The sequence below is a fragment of the Etheostoma spectabile genome, chromosome 6 (assembly GCF_008692095.1).
Source record: "Etheostoma spectabile isolate EspeVRDwgs_2016 chromosome 6, UIUC_Espe_1.0, whole genome shotgun sequence".
Taxonomy (NCBI): domain Eukaryota; kingdom Metazoa; phylum Chordata; class Actinopteri; order Perciformes; family Percidae; genus Etheostoma; species Etheostoma spectabile.
Window position 1 is genome coordinate 19,898,028 of NC_045738.1, and position 5,945 is coordinate 19,903,972.

The following is a 5,945-nucleotide window of genomic DNA, read 5'->3' on the forward strand; positions in this document are numbered from 1 at the left end:
GGTGTAAACCGAGCCCTGGGTATCCTGCTCTGCTTTTGAGATAATGAAAGCTTAGATGGACCAATCTGGAATGGGTACCCCCTTATGACCTCAAAAGGGGCAAGGTTACCTCCCCTTTCTCTGTTTTGCCTTCCCAGAGAATTTGGCCCACCAGTGAGAGAGAGACATCATGGCTTTCAAATTAGCAAAGTGGTAGTTGGTCAAGGCCACAACTACGCCCCCCCCCCCCCCCCCCCCCCCCCCCCCCCCCCCCCCCCACCCCCCCCCCCCCCCCCCCCCCCCCCCCCCCCCCTCAAAAGCTACAGATTCAGAAATGTCACATGCTAAGGAAAGCTCATTGTGGGACTGGCTCTAGTGGCTGGAATTCCGCACAAAGACTCCAGGCATGATATTAGGGACTTCTAGGGTCTATATAAAAGAGACTTCCTATACAGTATTAGGGGACCACTAAGGTCTATATAAAAGAGACTTCCTATACAGTATTAGGGGACCACTAAGGTCTATATAAAAGAGACTTCAGATACAGTATTAGGGGACCACTAAGGTCTATATAAAAGAGACTTCAGATACAGTATTAGGGACCACTAAGCACTAACCACTAAAAGCATCCAAAGAGCGCCATGTCATGGGACCTTTAACATACCTCTTACATGAAGGCAACGTGAGCACCACCCAGTGTCTGATGCGGGCAGGTCATGTCAGCCAGCCGGCCCTGACATCATCTCTTCCTTCCAGTCTAACAGTGTGCTGCTCACCCAGCTGCTGTGCTCCTTCTGTTCTCTGCTGAAATTAAAAATCCTGTCGGTGCATTCAGAAGCACTGAGATACCAGCTTTCATTCATCAGACACATCCTGGCTGTGCATTTCACAGAAAGAATGCAATAAGGTCACCTTGACAAGCAGATTAAAAGGACATTTATTGAAGCAACACACTGCAGGCAACAGAGGTGTTTCTGCAATTATGAGAGCAACTGCAAACCATTTGAATTCTTCTCTTATTAGATCTGGTCTAGATAGATAGGGTTGCATTAGAGTCATACATCATGTGCTTAATGTCTCCTGGTTTGCCATTGCTTTCCAGAATGCATTCCTGTGCTAAGAGATGCTTATCAGTGAGAAAAATGAAAAGATTGAGTTGCATGTGAATGACATGAAATCTAAGAAACCCATACTCCTGGTCCAGGGGCTGCTAGTCATTCCAGTTTAAAAATTTAAAATGCTGAATTACAAAAGTTATATTATAGACTATGAAAGCACAGGAACTTCAAAGAAATATAATCACCTTTTTCTTCTATAGCTACAAAACTAATTCACATGTGTTTTATTTTTTTTATTTTTTACCCTGTCTTGTGTTTGTATCTTGTTTTCTACACGGTCTTGTGTTGTTGATCCTGTCCTGTGTTCCCCTGATTGTCTATGTGTTCTGTTTCCTGTTTTATTTTGAAGTCGGGTTTTTGTCTCATCCTGTTTTTAGTTTTACTTCTTGCTCTTGTGATTACCTGATGTTTTCCACCTGATTCCCTGCCCTCATGTCACCTGCCTCTCGTTACCTCATTACCTTGTGTATTTAATGTCTGTGCTTCCCTTGTCTCTTGTCAGGTCGTTTTGTCCTGTCCTCGTGAACTTTTGCAGAGCTGCCAACTTTTCCAAAAACCTTGGCGTGAGATTTGGGGGGGGCCAACCCAAATTTTCCTGCGCACAAAGCAATTTCTTTGGCTCTTTCAGCATCATTATCTTTCAAGGTTTGAATTGGGATTTGTTATGTGGTTGATGGGGGTCTCTCCCTAGGATTGTCTGGGTTTATCCCCCCCAGGAATTCTTATTGAAAAATAAACCATTAAATGGCTCTTTCTGGAGGGTTTTGTCTTGCATGATATGTGCAAAACTGTAGGGTTAAGAGCCTTTGCATTGTTGTAGTATCAACAGGTTTTAGAGCATTTAGCCTTTACATTACTTACATTATTAACGTCTTATAATATAAGAACTGACCCAGACAACGTGCCAAACACAATGAACCACATGAAGAAACAGTGGCATATGTCAGCAACAGCTGAGAAGATTTGGGTCTCTGGTGAACAGCTCCAGGGGTCCCTGGTGTAGGGACCAGGGACCCGAAGTTAAATTAATGTTGAGGGATCAGCTAAAACCACTGAAATTCTAAAGAATAAGAACCACTGATTTACATTAATTATATTAATTTAACCTTTGTGTCAAGGCTCAGTAACGTTTGACCCTCATCCTCTTGCCCCACTTACTGTATTTACGTTTTTGTGAAAATAAAGACTATTTGTTCAATTTATGAAACATTGAATGAATTATTTACAGTTACATTTAGAGATGCTCTTGAACACGCGTGTGAGCGTGTGAAACCAGTCATTTCTCACTTTTTTCCAGCTTTTGGCGTTCTTTTTGAAAACCTGAGCTGGTTTAATAATAGTTTTTACATTTATTCTTGGAATTAATGGTCAACAAACCTCATTTATATCAAATTATATGTACATTTTTTTGTTAAAAAGGCAGGAATTATGAATAATTTTGACCAATAGAGGATCTCAGATGGGTAGATGTCAAAGTTTAGTCCAGATACTGGTTTGAAACCATAAAAAAAAGAATTCAAATGCTATAAGATTAAATAAAACACCCCAAAAAAATCAACGAAGGTAATCATTAATTTTACCTGGAGACCGTTGTATGGAATCATGGGTAATTTGGTTGAAAGAAATCCATATTTCTGATATAAAACACTTAGAAACAGGTCAGTTTGACCCGAGGACAACACAAGGGTTAAAGAAATGCCAATAAACCAGTGCATGTTTTCGTCCCATCCCGGAGTGCTGCGTTGACTAGCCAGACCCTCCTCTGCAGGAAAGTGAGACTATAAAGTAATCAAATTTCAATGTCTAAAAATTCAGCCTATTTAGTTAGAAATATCCAAGTGTTTCTTATTGTGAAAATCCAGAAAACATGGCCTCGCCAATGGTAGGAGTGCCAATTGGACATAAGATGCAGTACAGTGATGACCAGCAGATGGAGACACAGACTTGATGATAGACTCAAGCCTGTCACTGCTTCAGGTGAGTGCGTTTCACACAATGGCACTGCTTTTTGACACATTAACATGGCTCATAACTTCATTGAATTTAACCCTCATGTTGTCCTCGGGTCAAATTGACCTGTTTTCCTATATCAGTGTTCTATTTAACCACCCAAAATAACATGATTGATTCCACCCAACGCTCTTTGGCAAGTGCACATCTCTACTTTCATTGATTTAGGGGGGTGTTATTCAGTTACATCATATATAGCTGTTTAAAAAATGATTAAGTAAAAGTTGACATATTCTAGTCTGTGATACTCCATCTACATACATATCCATCAATTTTAGTCCAAATAATTCCTAATTTCTCCTTTTCTAACTTAAACATTTGGTATAATTTCCTAAAAATGAGGTTTATTGAACATAAATTGCAAAAATAAGTTATAAGTTAGTGTTACTTTGAAAACTTAAAAAAGTGACTATGAAAAAAGTGTCACAGGTGTTAGAAAAAGACAACAAAGTAAGAAAAAGTTTAAAAAAAAAACAGATTAAAAGCGTTAACAAAAGTGTTGACTTTCAATTTGGACAGTAAGACAACACAAGGGTTTATGCATTTGAAATATTATTTGCCAAAAAGACAGGAGACAAGGCAGTGTCTCTTCAAAACCTTTACATTAGGCAGTAGCTGACAGGAACCAAAAAATACAGCAAAACATTCTATGAACTGAAGAAAAGCCAATACTAAAACTCTGGCAACAGCAAAAAAAAAAAAAATACTGGCTAAAATACTGAGGAACTCAAGTTCTTACAATTAAACTTGGAGACAAGGGTCAGACCTACTGGCTCAGGCTGACGAGCTGATTGAACAGGGCTGGGGGAGAGATGATGGCAGGCAGCTGCAAAGACTCAGCTCTCATCAGGAGGGCAGATAGGGACCTCTGCTGGATCTGGGAGCTACCACATGGATCAGTAACAGCCAGCATTTGACAACTATTTACTACCAACTTGTTTGTCGTGCATGGACGCGTGATCAAATCACACAAATAGGCCTTAACAATTATAACCTGATTGTCTAATAGTCAATAATTGTACGGTTTCTTTGTTTGAACACTATTAATGACTAATATTAGATAACTTCATAAGAGGTTTGACTTTTTATGGTAATTGCTTATAAGTGCCAACTTGTAATTGTACGAGCGGTTCTGGGTCAGATCTTTGAGCTAAAGCTATGCTAGTTGTTGGCACTTGACCCTCTACACGTTTATAATGACAAAAATGACAACGAGGTAAGAGCGGAGCAGTTGCAGATAGTTTTTTTTTTTTATGTTATCTGGGTCAAAGATGTATACTGGATTTTATTTAAAACTTCAAGTTTTTTTTTTTTAAAGTAGTGGTTTCCAATGTTGTGTTTCTGAGCGTCCCAATGTCTACTATCTCTATTACAATTAGACGTTGTGATGTTTGTATTACCATGTTGCTGTCTGCATACATCATTTTCAAGGAGTGCGTGTGGCGGCGCTTGTATTAGCAGCGGCCCGGAGGCATGCTCCAAACGGTATTTCGTTGCCTTGTACTTGTACATGTGTAATGACAATAAAGTTATCTATCTAAGTGTTTTTGAAGCGTTTCTCCCCTCCGCTGTTCGTTTCATGCATCATTAAATCGGACATAGCTGGCATGATGTAGAGTCCTAGTCAAACATGATGTGGCCCCATGTTAGCAAACCGGTGGTGTGTTTATGGCTGAAATGGACAGGAAAATTTGCTGTATGGAGCTAATCTATTAACAGTGAGAGTCACAGAGAGATTCAATATCCTGACTTCATGTTCAGAGCAACAGCTGTTGGAAAGTGTTTACATACACACACACACACACACACACACACACACACATATATGTGTGTTCTCTGAAATTATGGTATCATAAAGCTGTGTTTAAGTCATAAATGTGGTGTTGGGCAACACCAACCGTGTTGCCCTTCACCTATGAATGAATACCAATTCCTTACATTTTGATCAAGGAAAGGCTATTTTATGCAAAGATGTGAATAAAACAAAAAACAAAAAATTAAATATTGTTCTCTGTGATCTGGTTGTTAACCCTCATGTTGTCCTCGGGTCAAATTGACCCGTTTTCCTATACATTTACATATTCCAGTCTGTGATTATCCATCAACACCCATTCCTTTCATTTTAGTCTAACTAATTCCTAATTTCTGCTTTTCTAACACAAATATTAGGTATAATATCCTATAAATGAGGTGTATTGACCATAAACTCCAAAAATAATTCAAAAGTTTAAAATTTAGTGTTACGTAATGTAGCGTCAAAGGTGTTGAAAAAAGGGACAAAAATGTAAGATAAAGAAAAACATCAACAAAAAGCATCAACAAAAGTGTTGATTTTCAAATTTTCAACAGGAAGACAACACAAGGGTTAAACCGACCTAAGTGGAAAATGACGTTGTGGAGTGGCCATTTCACTCTTCTGGTAATCTATTTGTGTACAAATGCCATTTTTATGTGCACATCTACATGTTTTATTACAGGCTTGCGTGAAGCGAGTGCAGGAGGGAAGCATGTGTGCCCACATGTGTGCTGATCTAGTTAGCCATTAACAGATGGGTCATCTTGTGTTACCTTTCTTATTTTGTTTAAACTGAAGTAAAACCTTTTCTGGTTTTACTGCTTTGTCAGCTTTCATTTCCCATCTCCCTCAAACACACCTGCCCACTGGAGCTGCTCACTGTTTACTGGGGAGGAACGATCAGCACACTGGACCAACACCAGGCTTGATGAATAGTAGACAGTGAATAGTAGACAGTAGACTCATTCAAATCAATCATCGTCTTTTTACAACAGAACTCAGTGTTAGAAAAAATTCAGTCTGGTTTTAAAACGCGCCATAGC